Here is a 22,449-nt window from a genome sequence, read left to right as displayed (position 1 = left end):
ACACACACACACACACACACAAACACACATTTAATGTTTAATTTATGAAGACCCTGTCTCAAAAGAAATGGTTCTTTCTTTTCATCAGGCAAGGCTCTTAAAAAATGGCATTAATAAGATTACATTTCCATTAATTATAGTATCTATTTTTTAATTCTTTTGTCTCATTTCTACTAATCTGACAAACTGAAAAATAAGAGATAAAAAATCAATAAGTTGAATGAGTGATTAGACCAATTTCTTAGTTCATACAGGAAACATAGAAGGAAAGAAACCTGTTCTCCCCTATCGTTTATAGCTCTCGACAGAAGATGTATTTTAAAAAGTAAAATGTCTTCTCCTTATGCTTCCTAACGAGCCAATGAGCCCACACCTGGCTGAGTCCTTTATGTTCTCTGCTTATGTAAGTTCTACGGCTTAGCTCGGTCTGGGTTTGGTAAACACCGTTTGAAATCATTTGCTGTACCGAAGTTTCTGAAAGATGACAACTGAGTTGTGGACTCTGTCCTTTCAGAGAAGCCGCAGATGCTCTTTTTCAAAAATAAAAATTAAATGGAAGATTCATCAGTTTTGCTCACTACCCTTGAAAAAGATCTATAGGAAAAAAAAATCCAAAAATAGCCTCATAATTTGAAATGTATGTCTACTTACCCCTCTTTAATGTTAATTTTAGGCTTTTGTTCATGTCCCTTTGTTTGCGGAAGAGCATCTTACTGTGCAGCCCTGGCTGCCCTAAAACTTAGCAGACTCTGGAGTGCTGGGATTAAAGGTATTCGCCATCATACCATCACCCCCAACCCTAGGATCCCTCTCCCTCTCCTCCTCCCCCTTCCTTTCCCCTCCCTCCCCTCCCCTCCCCACTCTGTCCTTCTCTCCCTCTTCCTCTCTCCAAGAGTCTTGTGCATGCTGTGTGTTCTCACACTGAGCCAAGTTTGCCTTCCAGCTTTCCAAGAGCAACAGAAAGGGAAGGCTCTTAAAAGACTGCCAATACTGAAGAAGGAGGAGGAAGAAGGAGGAGGAGGAGGAGGAGGAGGAGGAGGAGGAGGAGGAGGAGGAGGAGGAGGAGGAGGAGGAGGAAGAGGAGGAGGAGGAGGAGGAGAAGAAGAACCTAGTGAGACCAGGAACCAGGAAGAACTCACTGAATCCAAACCTGGCCAGTTACACCTCCTTCATACCTGAAGTCCTAGGGTCTTTCTCTGCCCTCTCCTCTCAACAGTAAGTAATTTCAGTCCAGGGTTATGGATCCCACAGAGACATCCTTCCTTCCCAACAACTCTGATGCACCTCCTCAACGAAGAGTTCAGCCATTTTAAAGTGAAATCACCTCAGGCATCAACTGCATTCTCCCCACACACACCCCCTCCATTCTGATAAAAATTCTTCTGAGGAACAAGTGTCTCACAGTCTCTGATAAGTGCAGCAGAAGGATAATGAAAATTTCCCATGGAATGTTCCAGATGTCCACTATCAATTCTAGGGATACATTATAGGGCAGAAGATAGAACTACGTCATTCATGGACCAACCTTCCCTTCCAGGCAAACAATCAACTCAGGAGAGAAAGACCTCAGGCCAACTGGGCATAACTAAAATAGACTATTCGTTAGCAGGTGGGCTCCGAATGCAGACGCTAGTTCATAATTACTTTTTTGAAAGTCTAGTCATGCTCTGCAGTTACAAAATGAATCTTGGCGTTAGAGTCACTGGCGTTAGAGTCAGTTCCCCCATTGGCATATTGTAGGGATAAAGGAATAGGCTGGATTTCTTGGAAATACCTTTTCGTGGCGATCCTACTTCATGGGTTTAGTTGGGGTGGAAGTCGTGGGCATGTCAAAGGAAGAACGCTACTAGGAAGCACTACCTCTGTATCAGATGCTAACATTTCAAGTTTCCTTTCTGTCAGGGCTGGAGCTGTGCTGGTAGCTGCTAGTTTAGGGCCTGCGTCTGTTTTCAACTACTGTTATCTAAGCCCAAGCAGATGAGCCATGTATTATTAAATGTTATTTGTTTCCTCTATTTTAATCTTCCTCCAGGAGGGTTGGGGAAGAGGAGAGACCAGCATTGTTTTGTTTTTAGATCCGAGAGAGCCCTGGGTTTCCCATCACCACCTTACATGGAAACGTGTAGTCTGTAAATGTAAGTTCTTTAGGAGAGTGAGCTAGAGTTCTTTAAAAATGTGTGTCTCAGCCTTGGCAGTGGATTCCTTGGCAGTTGTGTGGCCCGGAGGGAACCAGACGCCGAGAAAAGTCAAGCCAGGTATGTGGTGCCTGGCTGCACCTGCTTCTGAGGTACCCACTGCCTGGATCCAGGGCCTGTGCGCTGGGGTAGAATAATCTGGAAAGCAGGTGTGCATGGGGTGTCTGCCTGCCCATCAGATCAGTGACAAATCGGAAAAATAATGACCTAGAAAAGTTAACTTGCCTGACCATAAACAAAATGTCAGAAGCTGCATCGTTGAGACGGTGTGAGCGCATGTTCTGGACAGGCGCAGGTCTCGTTTCAGTTTTCGAAAAATTTAAAAAAAAAATGCAGCCTTACACAGCCACTTAATCTGTCATTAGAAGCAAGTACGTTTGCTGTCATTCAACCAAGACAATGTCAGCCACATCCTTCCTCATCCTCTCTAAGGCTCTTTCAGCACCCGGTTTGACCTGCTCTTCAGAGAGGGAAACCTGGTGACCTGCAAAATGCCGTTAGCCTCAGTCCACTCTGTGTTCTTCACCTTGCTGAATAATTCATTCAACAAACACACTGTGTGGCTATTGAGGGACAGACTCAAGGAATACAAAGATAAATAAATACCGTCTGCCGTCAGGAAGCTCCGAGGGAGGGGAGGAAAACAGGGAAAATAAAAGTCAAAGAAAGCAGGCACTGTTGTAACAGGATCCTTCCGTCAGGGCCTTCCACCCACGAGAGAAAAATGATCATCCCTTTAGCAGATGGGAAAAGTAAAGTCTGAAGGTAAGGGAGGCCCTGTCACGAATCTCTTGAAAATGCAAAGAGAGGTCACACCTGGTCTCAGGAACGCCAAAGCTGGGGTACAGAGCAGAATTCAAAATGTGTACCACTGCAACCAAAAGGAATAACTTGGGAACCTACAGGTTAAGCTACTAAAAGAATCCCCCTCCTAACACCACCCTGCAGAACCACGGTTATACACCCATCATCTCCGTCCCTTTCCCTGGGCCCTCTCGGATACAAGGGTAGACGTTCAGATTTCCACCACTGAAGTAGAAGCAAGCCTCCCTGGCTATTCGTAGAGAAAGATAAGGTGTGGGTGAAACGTAGCCACCTAAGAATGAGCTGTGATGTTGTCCCCGATGAGCTGTGTGAGGGACCCTAGGCAAGTCAATTAACCTTCTCTGGCGACAATTTGCTCACCGATAAAAATGGAGGTTTCGGACCTTTCACTCCCAAGGACCCTTCAGTCGAGAGATGTCGAATCAGCACCTTGAGAGGGCACTCGGCTGAGTGTGAAGCTTGATCAGAATCAGCCTGCCACCCCGAGCCTTCCGATTATTCCAGCCGCCTGTCAATATTAAAGCTCCAGGGAAGCTTCCTGATGTCTTGGGCACAGCGTTTCATCGCCTAAACATTGTAATGTGTGCGAGTGTGTGTTCACGTATGTAGGCGTGTGGAGACCAGAGGTCAACCTTGATCTCGTTGGTGATGGGTCTTTCTCTGGCCCGAGACTCTGTCGGCGAGAGAACTCTCTGCCTCTCTTGGCATCCCTAGCACTGGAATTGAGAGCCCGGTTCCATCCCTTGCGTAGGTTAAAAACAGCCGACTCAGGACCTCAGGCAGACACTTTATAACTGAAGTATTAACCCAATAAATATTAATTTTTAGACCTCTTCTTTAATTATGATTAGGCCAAGCAGATTGGAAGGTTGGCGCGAATAGGCCTCACTCGTTGGAAGCTATGAACCTGCGTATGCCTCCGCTGACCCAGGATGGATGAGAGAGGATGGGGAGACCCCGGAGAAAATTCTCGGTGAGTGTAAATGGCAGGCCCAGACATGGCAGGAATTCAGGAGTGTACCCGTAGCCTTTCCGGCCAGGAGAAGTAAGAGATTCTTTTCACAAAACCAATAGAGCAGTAGCACATCTTGGCACTGGGGATTTTAGTCTCCAGGTATCTGCAGAAACTTGAATTCCTTGGAAAGCAAAACACTCACAATTTCTTGACCAGCCTTGCTGATAATTTCATTTCCCAGAAGGCAGAGTAAGCATTAAGGAGACTTCTGCTCAGGACCCAATTCTGACAGAAAGCAGTAGGTAGAGTAGAAATGATTGCAACCTTGGGGGAAAGCAGCCATGCAGGCTCAGGGTTTGATTTAAACAGTGTTCTGCCTATGCAAACACAAATGGTTCTAATGAGCAGGAAAACGGGGAGGAAACTAAAGAAACCAGCACGCCACACGGGGACTCGCTGACAGCCTCTGAATCTCAAGCAGCATGTGCAAGAGATGGGAAGAGGGGGCACATAAGGGGGGCGCGTAAGAGGGGGGGCAGGAAGCAGGAATGGATGAAGGCAGAGTGGACCTAGAGGCCCTCAGCAAGACTAAAGCCCTGGGGCTCCTGGAGGATGCTGGAAAGAAGTGAAACTGCTATTTCTCAGCACAGAATCGGAGAAAACAGCAGCCAAGGAACAGGTCTGGGTTTTGAAGTGGAAGACAAATTCATTCATGAGGAAAAGAGAGCAAAGATTTTCCATTCTTCTATGCATCTTCCCTTTAAGGTCACCTGCGTCTCTGCTCACATGTCACCTCCTCAGAGAGGACTTTGACCACCTCTGGAAAACAGTTCTCCCTGACATCTTTTACCCTTTGACTTTCTCACGGCTGCTGGTACGGTTATCTCCCACACCGAAATGTTTGCCTTCTGCCTTGGAATGTAAGCTCGGAAAGCAAAGGGACTGCGGCTCTCACTAATGCATGTCTAGAGCCTTGCCCCTAACAAGCACTCCTCGGAGGGCATGAGCTCAGTGAGTGGACTCAAGACTGCGGGGCTGGCTTTCTAAAAGGAGAAATATATGAGGGTGTCACTCAACTTACTGAGAGCATGGGCAACGTCATCGACATGTTAGCAGGTATTCTACGTGAATACTTAATGGGCTCTAATTACCACACTGACCCTGAGTCTTGTATCATTCCTGTGTTCCTTCTCCATATTCAACTGCAGGCGTGTACACAGCTAACATGTAAGCCAAGAGGGTTGAGGACAGGTCTCAGCACAGAACTTACATACTCCTCCTGAGGAACTGTCAGCCCATCTCTTGATCTCTGTGAATCATCATTAGCAGGTATCATCTCAACGATAGGGTGAAAAGTCAGATCAGCTGCCTTTATCAAATCAGGGTTGTCAGGAGGCACAGGGAAGAATATCCCTGATGTTAGAAGGAAAACAAAACAAAACAACATGGGGGGGGGCAAGACTTTAGGTCTAAGACCGGAGTGTTATTTTAGGGAGAATGGCTAAGTACTTGTATGTAAACATGAAAAACTTTGCAATTATTTTAAGATTAAAAGTCAGAAAAAACATCCACTAGAAAAAAAAAGGAATAAGCTATTTTGTTTGAGCTTCTATATCGCTTCCTGGAAAGGTCCGTAAACAGTCCTAGCTTTGCCACAGGTGCAGATGTGCGGACTTTGACAAGACACGTGCAGTCATTTTATCCTTGTGAGCTGCATGGTTTAGGGAGAATCTTGCAGTATGTAGTCTGTAGCGTGACTCGTTGAAGGGCCGCCCCGATTGCGATGTTAACGAAACGGCATCCACGCAGAGAAAGGTTTCAGAGGGCTACCACGAGGCCTTTTTCCCTTCCCCTCGTCTGATGCGAATGCATTTGTCAGTGACTGAGATAAAGCAAAAGGGAGGCATGGCTGTCAGAAACGGGTTACGTGAGGGAAAAAAGACGCATTAGATTACGAAATCAGGGGTACAAATGCCCTCAACAACTGAGAGATGCATAAAATTTAATAATATGTAATTTGGTTAGAGTAATTGTGTGGGCCTGCCTTGGGACTAAAACACCAACTGCCTAAATTTGGTTTGAAGTCTAAGTGACTTAGCAACGGTGCTCCTCGGGGAAGAGAAGAGAGCCGTGCCTGGCAGGGAGCCACGGGTGTGATGGTGGCAAACAAGAAAACAGGAGTCGTTGAGACTGTGTGATAAATTAGAGCCTTCCTAAAGTAATGGAGGGAAGAGTTAGTCCAACTCCACTTTCTGTCCCACACAGGGCCGTGCTTGGTTCTGCGGCCATGCTTGGTTCGAGGGGTAGCATTTCAAAGAAGGAACCGAGAAAGACAGGAGAAACCCAGGATGCAGCAGATGGAACTTAGCTGTCTCCTGTGAGAAAAAAACTGAAAGGGTTTGGGGATTTTTATGCTGAAAAAAAAAAAAAACAATTATACTTAATCATGTTATCTTAATAGGGTAATGATTTTGATCACTATTGAGGATTTACTATTTTCTAGATGCCGCGTTAACCATTTTCGCTTTAATTAATGCTCACAACAACCCTAAGACGTGGTGGGTTCGGAACTCTTTGTGTATTCGTGGGTACAAAGTGGTTTTAGGTGATAAGCGCTAACAGACGTTAAAGCTTAAATTTTAACCCCTTGTCTACTCAGTCCTTAAACCAGATTTTCCTCACCACATGCAAACTAATTACCACTTACATAGGCCCAGATATTAAGTATGTATGTATAGACATGTATGTTACATATAATAAAATTACATGAAATAACAGAAAATCAAAATAATATGCAGAAAAAGGAGACTGGAAACAGACATATCAAAGTTTTAACAACAGTTAAGTTATACTAAGGTACTGAGAAAAATCACCTTCTTTTGTTTGTTTCTTTTAATTTTTAGAAAACTTTTTTTACTAAGCTTATCTTGATTTTGTAAAACTCCCACCTGCAGCTTTTGAATTAAAAAATAATTACTATGTCAAAGAGGAATTGGTTTATTTTAAATGTTCCCAAAGATGTTGTATTAAGATTAAGACACCTAAAAGCATTATCAGACATATTTCAGTATAGAAACAGAACTACTTATAGACCATTTTATAAAGAGTTGACTTTTTTAATTAAATTTTTTTTTGAGATGGGGCCTCCGGTAACCCACAGTCACCTTAAACTTGCTGTATAACTGACAATGGCCTTGGAATTCTTACCCTGCAGCTGAGATCATCCCCAGTTCTAGAGACAATACCTTGATAACATAAATCATGCATTCCTTTCTCATGCTGACCAAAGTCTGGGAGTGACGCACTATCATTTGATTCCATCCAGATTACAATTTATAAAGTTCAGAATGTTCAAACTACGAGCCAGGAAAAAAAAAAGAGTAAGCCAAAGAGTAATTGTTGAATATTTCATTTTGTACCGAGACCTTTCAGACTGCAAGTAGATTTAGTAAAATATTTCTCTACTCAGTGCTAGAGACACTCAGAGTCGGGAGAGTACAGCACGGGTCGTTCTTCACTTCTGCAGCTGTCGGTTGGCTCGGGATGCAGGCATGGCCAAGAGTAGACAATAAAGCTGCCATTCTCACTTGCTCAGTCAAGTCCCTGAATCAAGTCCAGGCGGCCCCTGACTACTAAGATCTGAGTGCAAATGGAACCCCTCAGAAGTGACCTTTGGCATGACCTTGGGTCCTGTGCACACCTTTGCCTCTCTCCAGGCTCCCATACATGCCATCCTACCTTCTTCAATAGATAACCAAATAAACATTCACTTACGTATTGGTATGGATCCTGAACTCAGAGTCTTACAGATGTTAGGCAAACACTCGATCACTGAGTCCTACTTTAAACACATACACGCACACGCACATGCACATGCACATACACACAGGGGGGAGAGAGAGAGAGAGAGAGAGAGAGAGAGAGAGAGAGAGAGAGAGAGAGAGAACACTAAGATTTCTATTGTCCAAGTCAAAAGTTCTATAAACACAAGATGCATTCTTTTTCTTTTAAAATTTCCCTAGATCATATAACACTTAAAATACTAGGCACAAAGCAAATATTTATTGACTTAATCAGTTTGGCAGATAGGTTTTTGAATCTAAGGATGATCAACAGGGCTGTCTTTGATTTTACACAGTGAAGGTGGGTGTATCTCTTACTATTGTACTGTTTGTCGGTCTTCTCTCCAATCCCACTTTCTTACCTTGAGCAGATAATAGAACCTATCCCTCATCTCCTTACCCAGGTATCACAGCTTATGAGTGCAAGTGAGTCCAAAATGTGAGGCAGAAACAGGAGGGCAGAGTTCAAGGTGATCCTAGACCACCATTCAAGTTCCCGGCCGTCCTTAGATAAATCAGAACCCATCTCAACATCAGTCAGTCAGTTGCCCCAAACTTTGGATTCGCAGCTCTGGTTGGGAAAGGTGGACAGCAGACTGCAGCTGGGTAAATACTGAAGAGCTGGATCCAGGGAGTTTACTAGGACACTATGGACACTTTCATTGTAATGGAGAAACAACGCTGAGGTTTGCTAGAATACTTCAGGCGTGAAGAACAGAGCCTAAACTAAGGCAGTCATCTCAAAAGGGGAGGAGAAAGGAGGCCTTGGGAAGATGCTGTGTGCTGAGGGTTGATGCAGCCAGAAGATTGACTGCTGCGAAGGCTGCACAGGACAGGGGTCTCCTTTGCAGACACTCCAGACAGGTGTCTGTCCTCTGCTTGTTTCTAAGGGTAGACGTCCTAAGTGAAGACGTGTCTCACTGGTTCTCCTCTGTTCCTTCGGTTTTAGGTAGCCTTTTCCTCATGTGTTCTGTGGTCTTCTCTTTGTGTGTCTGTGTCTTCAATTCTATCTATCTACTTATCTATCCATCCATCTATCTATCATCTATCACATATCTATCATCTATACCTATTTATCTATCACCTACCTATCTCTCTATCTATCTCTAACATTTATCTATTATCTATCTTTCTCTCTCTATCATCTGTCACCTATCTATCATCTATCATCTACCTATCTACCATCTATCTATCTACCATCTATCTATCAACTATCTACCTATCATCTATCTATCAATCAATCTATCTATCTATCTATCTTTCCATCTGTCTATCTACCATTTTTCTATCTACCATCTATCTATATATCATCTGTCTATCTATCTATCTATCTATCTATCTATCTATCTATCTATCTATCTATCTATCTTTCTATCTCTACTCTTGTGCAATTGGGACTGAACTAAAACTGTGATTGGCATACACTCTCGTTTGCTCTTTTTTCTTAAAAGATTTTTTAAAAGATTTTAAGTACGTGACTGGTTTCCATACATGTGTATATCTGTACCTCATGAGTGCAGTCCATGGATGCCATAGAGGTATAAGATCCCCATGAGCCACAATGTGGGTGTTGGGGACCGAAATCTGGGTTCTTTTGCAAGAATCGCAAGTGCTCTTAGCCACCGAACCATTTCCCAGGTCCTTCTTTTCTCTTAAAAATTGACTCTCTCTCCTGTCTCTCTCTCTCTCTCTCTCTCTCTCTCTCTCTCTCTCTCTCTCTCTCTCTGTGTGTGTGTGTGTGTGTGTGTGTGTGTGTGTCCATCCGTACAGGTGTCTTGAATAGTGATTTGAAGCATTCCTTCTTAGTCTGATCCGCATCTAAAGAAATTGAAGGACAGTCCTATATCCTGGTCAAACCTGGGCTTTCAGAGTTAGCCCTTGACTGAATTAGCTGGAATGAGAAGACTTGCTGCCCATTCCCTGAAATGGCTGGACTCTCAGACCATGGATAAAGACTTAAAATCTGCCTGTTCTTTTATCTATCAGCTAACACAGTCTCCCATTGCCTGAGTTGTCCTTATTTCCAGCTTCGACCCTTATAAAGAACAGCTATGCTTGGGTCAGCCTTGGCCAGCTGTCCACGTATGAGGGCACTCAGGACTAGTCAAACAAGAGTGGGACTTCTCCCAGCAAAGTCCCAAAGCGGATGCATAAAAAGTATTTGTGAAGCCTTGAAGTTCCAGGTGAGGCCACATTGTACACAAACAAGGAGATTCCAAGCGTATGTGACATACGTCTGCCTTGGGCATCTCTGTGAGTGGTTTTAATGAAAAAAAAGAAAAGAAAAAGAAGCAAGGAAGGAAGGAAAAAGAAAGCAAACAAGCTTGAGGAATGGTTGTGTGCAAAATCCTCAATACACAGGATCCTGGTTTGGGGGTTGTTGTTGTTTTGTTTATTTGTTTTTCTGTTTTTGAGACATAGCTATCCTGGAACTCATCAAGGTAGCCAAGGATAGCTTTGAGTTCATGATCCTCCTCCTCCACACTAGAGTGGTGGGGTTAGAAGTCTGCGGTACCACGCCCAGTCCATGATGCGCTCGGGGCCAAACCTGGAGCTTTGTGCCTGTTTGGCAAGCACCCTACCTACGTAGGCTGCACCCTTAGACACACTCTTGTTAATGTAATGTATTAGTTTCTTGTTTAAGCTGATCAGAACAAAAAATCGCTCTTTTAGCTATTGTTTACTTGCTGATCTTGAGTTTTGCTCTGGTAGCGGTCACCTGATGAGAAGAGATCACTGTCCAGATCGATCCTCATCAACATCGGAATCACAGGCCTGTGTGTCACCTCACCCTACTCAGGCAGGACTTCCTTTTGATTCAAAAGGTACAATTTAGTGCCTAATTTGAACTATATATTTCCCCCTCCCAGACTGGGACTATAACTAAGGTCATGGGCACCGCGGACAGACAGTATTGGCCTCTGAGCTATGTTCCCTGGATTCCAGGGTCCTGCACCAGGACCCGGGATGCTGACTGTGCTCCTTCTGGGAATGGCGTTCCCTGTCGATGGGCATCTTCCCATCACAGCAAGCCATGTTCACCCCACTCAGTGCTTCAAGGCCAAAGGCCTTTCATTACTCAGCAACATTCTGGGTGAAAAACTCGTCCTTAAACCAGTACAGCAAAACAATGTGATGACTCCCATTAGTTGTGAAAGGTGAAAACTTAGAGCAGGTAAATGAGAAAAGAAAATTTTCTAACAGTGTGATGTGTACCAAACACCTCTCATTTAATGGGGAAATATCTGAAACCTTTGATTTCTTTTTTTTTTAAATTCTTTTTATTAATTATTTATTTATATAAGTACACTGTAACTGTCAGACACACCAGAAGAGGGCATCAGATCTCTTTACAGATGGTTGCGAGCCACCATGTGGTTGCTGGGAATTGAACTCAGAACCTCTGGAAGAGCAGTCAGTGCTCTTAACCACTGAACCATTTCTCCAGCCCAAAACCTTTGATTTCAAAGTCAAGACAAGACAGCTGTGTCACACAGTATTGGAATGGGCATTGACCTAGGGTAGGTGGCAGGGACATGCATAAAGATGAGGACAAAACAGACGAACAGAAGATAGCCTTCTTGTAAATGGAGAAAAATTATAAAAAAACAAATAGAAAAAAGTTTACTGAGTGCAGATTATTAAAAAGTTGCATTTGAATGTTAAGAAGGGAACATTAGATGCTATTATATCAACAAACACAGAATCTGAAAGGTATAATTGAAAATTTCTTCGTAAGGAAGTAGACGTAAGTTTAGTAACTATATGTCAAAGATAAAACCTTTCTAAAGAAAGCATCATGGGTGCTGGAATCAGGTTGATCATGAGTTTGGGGCCAGCACAGGCTGTATGTGAACCCTAACTCAAGAAAGAAGTGAGGAAGGACAGAGAGGATGGAAGGGAAGTAGGAAAAAAGGAATGGGGAGAGGGAGGGAGAGAGGGGTTATGGACAACCATACTTGGGATGTAGATCATATGGATAGACTGGAGCAGTACAGATTATATAGGGAGTATTTCATCCTCACCTGTAGATTCCATAATCCAATCGAGTTGATGTTTTTTAATCAGACCGCCCCTCGTGTATGTGTGTGTCTGTGTGTGTGTGTGTGTGTGTGTGTGTGTGTGTGTGTGTGTGTGTGTGTGTGTGTGTGTAGGTCAGAGGACAACTTCTAGTTGGTTTTCTCCTTTCTACTATGCAGGTCCCAGGAATGACTACAAGACTTTGGAGCAAGCCCCCTTTTCTACTGCACATCTTGCCTTTCTCAGTCTGTTTTTGTGTCCATAGAAGAAGGCAGGGACAAGCTCTTTCTAAAAATCTACTTATAAGAGAAAAAAGACACGGTGACCAAAGTACCTCAGGGAAGAAGGGGGCACACTACTTACCAGAGAGCTCAAAAAGTTATTATGCAGGTACAATAACTTAGCAGTGTGACATTGACAGAGGAACAGACAAATTGACCAACAGAGCCAAACGGGGAACCAAACGTTAGGTGGAAAATGTGTGGCCATTTGATTTACGAAAGGCTAGCTTTGACAAATCACCCGGGGAAAGAACAAACCATTACAAACACAGCACAGAGACCGTAATTTCCTATTTTTTCAAAACATATTTCTACCTCGGACATGAAAGTTGACTTCAAATGGATACTCAGATACAGAAAGCAAAATGCTAAGACACTTAGAAGACAGAAGGACATTTTCTGAACTCGCATGTCAAAGGGAGAGGTAGCAAAAGAGATCATGCAGAATGAGAGCTGATGAAGAACTCATATCCAGTGTGGCCCCGAAAAGTGGCAGCAGCAACAACAAAGACAACAGCAACAGCAACAACAACAACAACAACAACAACAACAACAAGCTACCAGAAACAAACAAACAAAATACACTTATCACCCGACTAAATTAACTAACAGATTAGCACATAAGTTACCTACAAATCAGTCCGTCAAGAATCATTCATGTTAGAAGAGAAACAAGAGAAACCCTATAACCAATAAGACAACTGCCTCAGTGATGAAGGGCTAGAAACTTGAAACCATGAAGAGTTTTCATTATCTAATTAGCAATTTCGTTAAAAATACCACAACTTCCCCAACAGTATCATGTGTTCACTGGGGCCCCGAACACTTGAACCCTGACCTTTGTGCTTCTGGTAGGACCTGGACCTTGAACCAACATTGACAGCCATGAGAGGGTGAAGGGCACTGGGATCCTCGTACCTGGGAAGCTGTCAGTTTTATTTTCAGTGACTTTCGTAGCGCAGACCCCCTCAGCTTTCCAGTATGGACCTTTCAGACAAGGTGGCTCTGTGCAGGGACTTTAGTGTGTCTTTAAGGAAGTGTAGCACTGTCCCTAAGGGCTATTTTATGTTACTGGGGTGTCTATTAGCATACCCTAGTGTAACAAGCAAAAAAAAAAAATTCTCAGAAGGGAAACAAGATCATCCCAAGGTTTAGAACTGTCATCCTCGAGAGACCTTTGCATGTTTACGTTTTAGATATATACATTCTATATTGTTGATGAGATGACTGTATGTCCCAGTGGAAAACGAAAGGGGAATACAGGAAGCAGTGCAGATGCCTGGAGTGCAATGGAATATTATAAAACAGTGTACACGGTTATGTGACAAAGAGTTGAAACTGTGTTATTGTGTGAAATAATTATAGACAGATATTGTTCTCTTATATTACAAAGTGAATAATTAAACATGTTGAGGTACAAACACATGAAATAAAGCTATTTGGGGGAGGGTAAAGTCATAATATTGCTTTGGATAAGCAAGAGATATAAGAGGGCAAAAGTACAGATAATGTTCAGCTGGGACTAAAGGAGGGGCTACGGAACTGTAATTGACAAACACAGGGTGTTTGTCAGATGACATTGTAGTTCCTGTTTTCTGCTAACACCGCTGGCACTGTGTGTGTGTGTGTGTGTGTGTGTGTTTGTATGATGTGGGTGTGGAGGTACAGGTGCACACGTGTCGTGATTGTGGGATTCGGTGGACACGTTTCGGCAGTTTGTCCCCTTGTTCCAGCACAGGCACTGGGGATGGAAATCAGGTTGCCATTTCAACTACAAAGGTGACTTCTTTATCTGCTAAGCCATCTTGCCAAACCCCCCCACCCCCGTATTTTTTTAACTACTTAGTATTTTATTCAGGTTTCAAGTCCACGAGTACTTTAAACTCTACATGATGTTGTTGTTGATAGACTGGAAGTGCATTTGTGTACGTTTAATAGGCTGTGTGTATATTTGAACAACTCAAAGCAACCATAAATTACTTGAGAAGCTAATTTAGGATGGAGCACAGGGAAGTTCCAACACAGCCATCCATCCCAGTCAGCCTGACTTCTGAAACAAGGCCACTCGTGCACACTTTTAATCCCAGCACCGGGGAGGCAGAGGCAGTTGGGTCTCTGAGTTTGAGGTCGGCATGGTGTATGGGACAAGTTCCAGGACAGTCAGGGCTACACAGTGAAACCCTGTCTTGAAAAACCAAGACCAAAGCAGCCCAGCAAACAAAAAGCAGTGGCTACAAATAGCTATCCGCCTGGGCTTTAAACGCAAAACAGGTTCTGCTATTGGCAGACATCGGTGCACAGAGAAAACCTTCCAGAGAGCCCATCAATTACTGTTTGGCTAATAAGGACAATTTTTTTTCCTGTGAAATTAAATATGTGGAGCCAAAATCCCCGAGGTTGACAAGGAGAAGATTACATGACCATGAAAAAGGAGAGAAGCGACCTTCTAGGTCTTCCCCTTGCTTGTTTCCAACTGTGGGACACACTGGGCCCCTCAACAGGCAACCAGTTCTCTGTTCTATCTTTCAGTGTCCTCTTGCCTCAGCCTCCAAAGTGCTAGGACCATGGATGGGTGCCGCAGCGTCCAGCCTTAACTTTCCAACCTCAAAAATATTTGCACCCTTCCTTGACATACTGAAGGGGGTGATTCGCAAACATTGTTTCGACCACAGGAAGATTCTCTCCGTTTCCCTACTTTGTCTTGAGACTGAATTTTTCTTTTCGCCCCGTACCATAAGCAGGTTTTCACACAAGGGCTTCTGGGTCTGAGGGGCACTGGCCCGGTGTGTGGGATGCCCTGGGCCTGACGCTCAGCCCCACACAAGTAAAACGAAAGTTGAGAGAAATCCACAATCTTTGCAAAAGCTGGGTGCAGAACCCACGCCTTTGCAGAGGTCCCTTCAAGTATTCTGAGCAGAACTCCCACCCTGACAGTGGTTTTCACAGGGGAGAACTACACAGTGGGTTGTCGACCGAGATGAGCTACTGCTGAGTGTCGGCCTGCCGATCCAATGGGCGGAAGTGTTTCGTCTCCCTGTCCCGCCTTTCCACCTTGTGAGCATTTACTGTTCCCATTCAACTGAAAACCACCTCCCTCTCATCCACTAACACCAATGTGAAATCGCAGAACTTGCCTGAACACAGGGAACGCATTTCCACCAGAATTTAAATGGCTTTTAAAAGAATGGTTTTCGTCACTTTAGGTACTTTAAAAATATATTTCACCTAGTTAATATTCATTTATATTTTGGTTCCTCCTGGAGTTAAATATACATTTAATTTTATGTGGTTTTTAGTTTCTCCTGGAGTTAAATATATATTTAATTTGATATGAATATTCTAGTTGTAAGTTTGGCAGAGAGAAACGTTTTTCAATTATATCTGTATATATTTTTTATTTAATACTAAACATGTTCTTTTAAATAGTTTATTATCCACGTAATGTTTTTCTTACATTAATATATATATAAAACGGGGAATTCGGAAAATGAGCTATGGACAGTATTCATTGAGTCTTATTCCTAACAGTCTGTGGACTCTCTGAGTCTCTCCCCAAGCCCACAATATATTATCAATCTAGTCGTTCCCAGCACACCACACGTGTAATGTTCTCTCTCTGCCTGCTTTCTCACACTCTCTGATGTTTAATTATTTCAAAGTGATATTTTTCTTCTGTGGAAATTTCCTGGCTTTCACTGGTTAACGCTCAGGAGTCTCAGAGCAGAATCACTAACTCGCTGTGGACTGTTTCTCGCTGGCGGCTTCTCATTCCGTGAGATTCATCTGTTTATCATTTAGATTGTAAAGAGGTCCTGATCAAGACCATAATGAAATGACTTGCTGGGTCATAAAACCACGAAGACAGTCAAGCCACACTTTTGAATAAAATCCTGCAGTAGCTGGTGGAAGTTGTGATATATGGTTCAGAAAATACACATTTTAAAATTCACAGAAGCTTCAAAGCCCTGGTCGGACATAAATTCCAATCCGTTTTCCTGTAACAGTAAAAAATCCGAAGGATGCTCGTTCGCCAACTCTCAGTATGTGTCGCAGGTACACAGCCGCTCTCTGCATGCAGGACGCACAACGCGTTTATTTCTGCCTCGGCGTATATTTTAAAATAAATTACCCCAGGAAACAAAATGTTTGAACACACTGTGTTCAACTATGATCCGACAAAGGAGGCAAAACCTTCCTTTCCTTTCAAAGAGCCTGTATCATATTTGGCGAAACTGTGGGGTGCTCGAGGGATTTGAAAGTAGCACTCGGCTACTCTGAGATCCCCCTCTAGAGTCAGTGGGCGGGGTCCCCCTTCATCCTGTCTCTATGCTTCTTGCCTTCTGCTCGGGAGTTTCAAATGTAGGAAGAGTTCTGTACTCACCATTCTGGGAAAGATGAAATTCATCGTCGAACCATAAATACCCTGGAAAGAAAAGGAAATATTATTATTTATTATACCTCCATCTACAGAAGTCCTGACTGCCAAGTGACTGACTGTATCAGCAGCAAATCAAACGGAAATGCGCTCAGCCGGCCAAAGGTTCGCGAACCCAGAAGACTCGTGGGTAGGGCTGTCTCGGGATTGAGCCGTCCCTATGATAGCTGCTTTCAGAGGCGTAATGCGGCACTTCATTCCCTCAAAATAAACGCTATAGAGCTGAGGAAATTGTCAATATATATTCCCCACTCTGTCAGTTCGCTCAGAAGAGTGAATGTAGAGGTGACAGTGATAGTTAAAATTCTGGGAAAACTTGGGCTGCTATCGACGTAATTACCATGGTTTCTGTTTAAATATAAATAAAATTTCTAATTGTAATCTTGACCTGAAAAATCGCATGTAGAAACTAAGAAATGAAAAGGATTAAAGTAAATTTCATTTGCTTGCTGCTTCTCATTGATAACCATAAGGGTCTCGGTATATGGCAGGATAAGGGTTGGGTCAAATTTGCGTTCTGTAAGCCTGCCCCCCAAAACCCCCAAACACACACATTCCTGAAACACTAGAAACAAACGCAAGAGCTTTATCCATGAGTACTGTGTCCAGCCCCATGGCTTGGCTCTCCAGTTTACTATGTTCTTTAACTTTTATTTTCTCTTCTTTTTCTAAGACAGGGTTCTCAATGTAGCCCTGGATATCCTAGAGCTTGCACTGTAGACCAGGCTGGTCTGCCTGCCTTTAGCTTTGAAGTTCTAGGATTCAAGGTATATGCCATCACTGCCTGGCTATAGTTTCTCTTCCCCAGTTGCCAGCCAGGGCTCTTTTTTTTTTTTTTTTCCCGGAGCTGGGGACCGAACCCAGGGCCTTGCGCTTGCTAGGCAAGCGCTCTACCACTGAGCTAAATCCCCAACCCCCTAGCTATAATTTCTAATAAACATTTACTCTTATAGGTTTTTATGCATTTAACACAAAATAATTTTCCTCATGATTATATAAATACATTTCTATATATATCTATATATAGATATGAGAAAATATGCTGTGTCACATCCTAGTAAGTTTAGTAAATTTTCTTTTGCTGTTTAGTCATTTTTTTAAGTATTATAAATATAATCTAAGGAAAATATGCGGGGTTCCTACTTTTTGAAATGCCATTGTGGCTAAGGGGAATGGAAATGACAACAGAAAATAAAGGAAATTTGCTGAAAAGTGCTAGATTCTGATATTTCAGATCCCAAAGTGTTTTCTACAGAGGGGTAATTAAATAAGGAAAACTAGTCTTTTTTTTTTTTTGAGAGTTAACAGAATATTTATTATTTTTTAACATTCATGGTAGATCTTAGTTTTTTCAGATCATATTTGTAATATTTTTCAATTATTAAGAATTAAATTATAAAAGTATATTAAAATATATAAAAATTAAATATTAAATTATAAGAGCGAGTTACAGCCTGTGGATTAAAAAAGTCGTATTAATGAGTCTGGGGATTTAAAAGAGAATGTAAACATTGTCTGAGGGGAAAGTTAGTAACCTGACAATATTACACCCGGCATCCTCTTTAGGAGGACAGACTTATGCAAGTTCTTCCCATCACTCCACACATATGGAGATTTTTTTCCATAGGCCAACTTCTATTTGCTCGGGGAAACAAGACTTAATATACATTTAAAATGATTATTCCTTAAAGTATAATATCTTTGTAAATAAAAACTAGAATTCCAAATGTAGATTCTAATGTTTATAGTGTTAAGAGGACTTTGGCTAGAAAGATAAAATTAAAACCCATAGGTTGCCTGTTATATTTATATTTCCATAGATCCCTTAAATTGCTTTAGATTTATAAAATCTCTGTCCCCTAATTATTGGTTTATATTTTACGCTTCCCGAGATACCTATCTTATCACATATGCTATTTTTTAATAAACATTGGTACTATGCCACTACTCACAAATTTTCCTGATTTAAAAAAAAATGAAAAAAAAAGTGATCTTATCTTTTTTTTAATCTAATCATGCGGTGTTCATAGTCCAGCTCAAAACCTTATATTTATTAGATTGTTTAACCGCATCATCCCCAGAAATTATATTTTGGAACGGCGTTACTGCATTACATGTGTTTCTTATTCACACTAGGTTACTAATGGGGGTTTTTGATGTCACTACTGGAAGCTATAGTTTCTAGAACTTCCGGTTCCCCCAGCATCTTTTAGCACAAGCTCCTGAAGAGGGCAGCAGGCTATAGACATCATCGAGTTCCAAGCTCAGATGTGACAGCTTTGGGGCTACTGCACTGCTTTAGAAGGTTTAAGAACCAGCAGGGAGGAACTGGATCTATTTCATAGACATCTGCTCCCATGATACGGCAAACCAGAGGACCGTCTAAGTCGTCGCACACCAAGGTCATAGCTACATTTGCTTATTCGAAAGGAACATCCAGATTAGCTCGTGTTTGGGGAAGGCACCACAAAATGCTAGCAGGAGGCTTTGCATTTGGGATATGTCTTATCTCAAGGTCCTGGGTAAGGACCTGGCAGAGCGTTCACTGCCAAGCCTACTAAAGGGTTAGGTTTAATTACCTCACTTCTTGAACACTTCATCTCAATTGCTATGGCAACATTCCCTTGCCTCTGCAGCAACGCACACTTTAATCAGATGCTTCCTTTTTTTTTTTTTTCCTAAGAGCCCAAACTGTATAGTCAAATTTACAAGTCCTGGTGATTCTGATGACACAGTTTATGGATTGATATGTCTTGCCTTCACGCACACATGCAAATATTCCCAGGGAGGTTTGAAGCTGTAAGACAACTGTAGGCTGTTGATGTCTGGACTTTCCTACTCGGCTGATTTATTTCATTTTGCTATTACTTATCCTTCTTCATTCTTTTCTTTCCCTGGCCTGTCATCTCTAGCCAGTCAGAGCTCTAAGTAGGAAGGAAGATGAGAAGGAGAAACGGTTTCCAGCGTTCCGATGACAACCCTCCTTAAGAGCCTGTTGGAGTATTTGCCTCTTACTGGAGCATACTCTGAATTGCCATGTCAAAGACCCCTCCTTTATTGCTGAGTACAGGAAGGAGAGGGAAGGGAAATAATTACAGACCATACAGTCTGAAAAAGTGTAAAACATCAGATTCAAATAGAGAGCCCAGAGGGAAGAAGGCAGTCATATTCCAAGACCTGTGATGGCTTCAGTGCAGTGTGTTAAGCCCCGCCATGCCCCTTGGGTGACCACGCACCATCAACATAGTCGTGCAAATGTCGTGCAAATGGCGTTTTCCGGAAGACTAGAAAAACCTCCATGAATAGGTATTTATACGCATTACTCAGATGGTCTTTAGTCTAATTCAATATTGTGTAATAATTTACGTCAAATTGTATTCCAGAAGAAAAGTGATCTAAGGCCTTCCCGGCAATTTTAGAGGCCGCTACACTTCAGCTTTAAATTAGAAAGTGTTTTATCTTGGAGTTATGATAAGTCTCTGATAGAATGCTTTATTCCGGGGGCCGACTGTCATGTTTTAGCACGCATTTACAAACATCCTGTAGTAGCAGCTCGTAAAGTTTCCACTAGTGGAAGCAGCCAGAAGGAAGCTGGCTGTGGCCGCGTCCCCTAGTTAGATGTTTGAACAGCGTTTCCAGGTGGCATTTTATGTATTGCAGAGGACTACAGCCACCAAAACTTGAACCTAAAAGGCCACTTAAAAAGTGTTCTTCTGTACTTTTAGCTTTAATTGAGCTCCATATTAGCAGGTTATCAAAATGAAAATTGAAAAGTTAAATTCTCATTAATAATAAAGTTCAGAAGCTCGATAACTCCAGAAGCTAAAGGAAGCACAGGTGCTTAATTAAAAAGAGAAACCTAGAAGCTGTGATGAGTAGAGATGCTGTCTTCAGATATCTGAAGGACTTCGTACATCGGACACACGGGGAGTGTCTGGCAAAACTGCCAAGCAGGAGAGCCAAAGAAGTGGACTTCGTCTCTGTAGAAAGAAAAGTCTAAAACCACGAGTGTTGCTTAAGTAATACCCTAAGCCATAAAACACCAAGTTCCCCATCTAGGTATATTCCGGAACTCTTCCCTCGGTAACTCTATTTTCTCTTGCTTGAATTCTGGGAGAGCACTGCAGGACACGTTAGAGCCACACCAGGATTCAGATCAGGAGGTACAGTGTAAGCTACTTCTTAGTGCCTTTTCCTTTATGGAAACCTAGCACTCGCTGACGCTCCAAGAGCACACTGAAAATCCTGGTTTGGACAAACAGGGAATGAGAAAAACAAGCACGGGGAGTTCTATGAAGCCTCCAAGGAGCCATGCAAATTGGTTCTAATTGGCTTCTCTCCAAGAACCTTTGGAGTCACCAGGGGATGAGGAGAGGCAAAGATTGAGTTCTCCTCTCGGTCTTGGTCTTGACTTGGCTTTTCCAGCTGGGGTGCTTCCCGAGTGTTGCCTCTCTCACTGCCTACGTTAGACTTCCTCTCTGGATGAAAGGAAGATTTCTGGCACTCTCCGCAAACTCTCCGTTCACATAGGAAGCAATAATTGCTCAATTAAAAGAAGCAGGAGCTTTTCTTCTGTGTCCGGAGAAATTAAAAGTCGAAGAGAAAATTACACACCTCATAGGAATACTCATCTCGGGCACTAGATTGCTGCCTAAGATAAAAGGAAGTTGTAACTAATTTGGAGATTATAAATACAAAGAAGATGACGATTCTCAAGTCAAAATGACCTCTGTTCCTCATGCAACATTCGGTCCTGTGAAGTTCCAGTTTATGTTAGTTGGAAGTAGTATTTTTCATTGTTCGGTTTTAAAGTTTCCTGGGGTGACACACCTTCACATCACATGGAAGGAAGGAACTGCCAAAAGGTCTTGCGTTGTACTAGGCAAGCTTATATTTATATGCTGTGCTCTCTGAAGAGTGGCTGCTCACCAGATGTATGCCCTGGTACCTACAGGGCTGATCTTGCAACGGCCAGAAAGGACTTTCACTCTGGCCATAAAAAGAAATACAGACTGCTGTATACTTATTAATTATTTTACCTCCTTTGTCCTTCCCGGTCCGTTCTCATCAAACCTTGGTATGCTGGTGAGATTTCTCCGGCTGGGATGTTGCTAACCAAATGGCCCTGAAACTTGCCTCCAAAAGGCTTGCCCGTAAAAAGCTTTTACAAGCCAACCCCATTTGGTTGGCTGTGATCCAGCAGTCTCTGCTGAACAGGAACATCCACTACAGAGAAGCAGAAACTCCCATGGCACCCCGGAGGAACTTTTATTTCTTGTTTGTTTGTTTGTTTGTTTGTTTGTTTGTTTTTACACTCCAGATTTCATTCCCCTCCCCGTCCACCCTCGCCCCACCTCCAGGGTTCCACAACCCATACTTCCTCCCCCCCCCACACTCTCCTCCCTCCACCTCTAAACTTTGTGGAGTCTCCAGTCTCTTAGGGTTAGGTCTCTGACTGAACCCAGACCCGGGAATCCTCTGCTGCATATGTGTTGGGGGCCTCATCTCAGCTGGTGGATGCTGCCTGGTTGGTGATCCAGTGTCTGAGAGACTTTGGGGGTTGAGGTTAATTGACACTGCCGGTTCTCCTACAGGGTTGCCCTCCTCCTCAGCTTCCTCCGGCTTTTCCCTAATTCAGCAGAGGGGTCAGCAACTTCTGTTCATTGGTTGGGTGCACGTATCTGCAACTGACTCTTTCAGCTGCTTGTTGGGTCTTTTGGAGAGCAGTCATGGTAGGTCCCTTTTTGTGAACACCCCATAGCTTCATCGTGGGGCCCCAGAGGAACATTTTGATCCCCAAATGTCATTCATGAATATTCCCTTGTGTCTGGAAGACCAGGAGACGAGGGACACATCTGTGCAACAGTTTCTCCATTTGTAAACCTGGTTCCTGACC

The 22,449-nt window shown here is 42.9% G+C and overlaps 1 protein-coding gene across 30 annotated transcripts in view; it reads right to left on the bottom strand.

Moving 5' to 3' along the window:
* Positions 1–22,449, bottom strand: part of Adgrl2 (adhesion G protein-coupled receptor L2) — a 493,623-nt gene that overhangs the window by 185,322 nt on the left and 285,852 nt on the right. For all 30 annotated transcript variants that reach the window (XM_032897155.1, XM_032897173.1, XM_032897166.1 and 27 more), the window contains exon 2: positions 16,500–16,541. The gene's annotated coding sequence lies outside the window, so the exon portion shown is untranslated. The remainder of the gene's footprint in view (positions 1–16,499; positions 16,542–22,449) is intronic.

The sequence above is a fragment of the Rattus rattus genome, chromosome 3, assembly GCF_011064425.1.
Source record: "Rattus rattus isolate New Zealand chromosome 3, Rrattus_CSIRO_v1, whole genome shotgun sequence".
NCBI lineage: Eukaryota > Metazoa > Chordata > Mammalia > Rodentia > Muridae > Rattus > Rattus rattus.
Note: the sequence above shows the minus strand (reverse complement) of the source record. Positions and strands in the feature narration are given on the sequence as shown.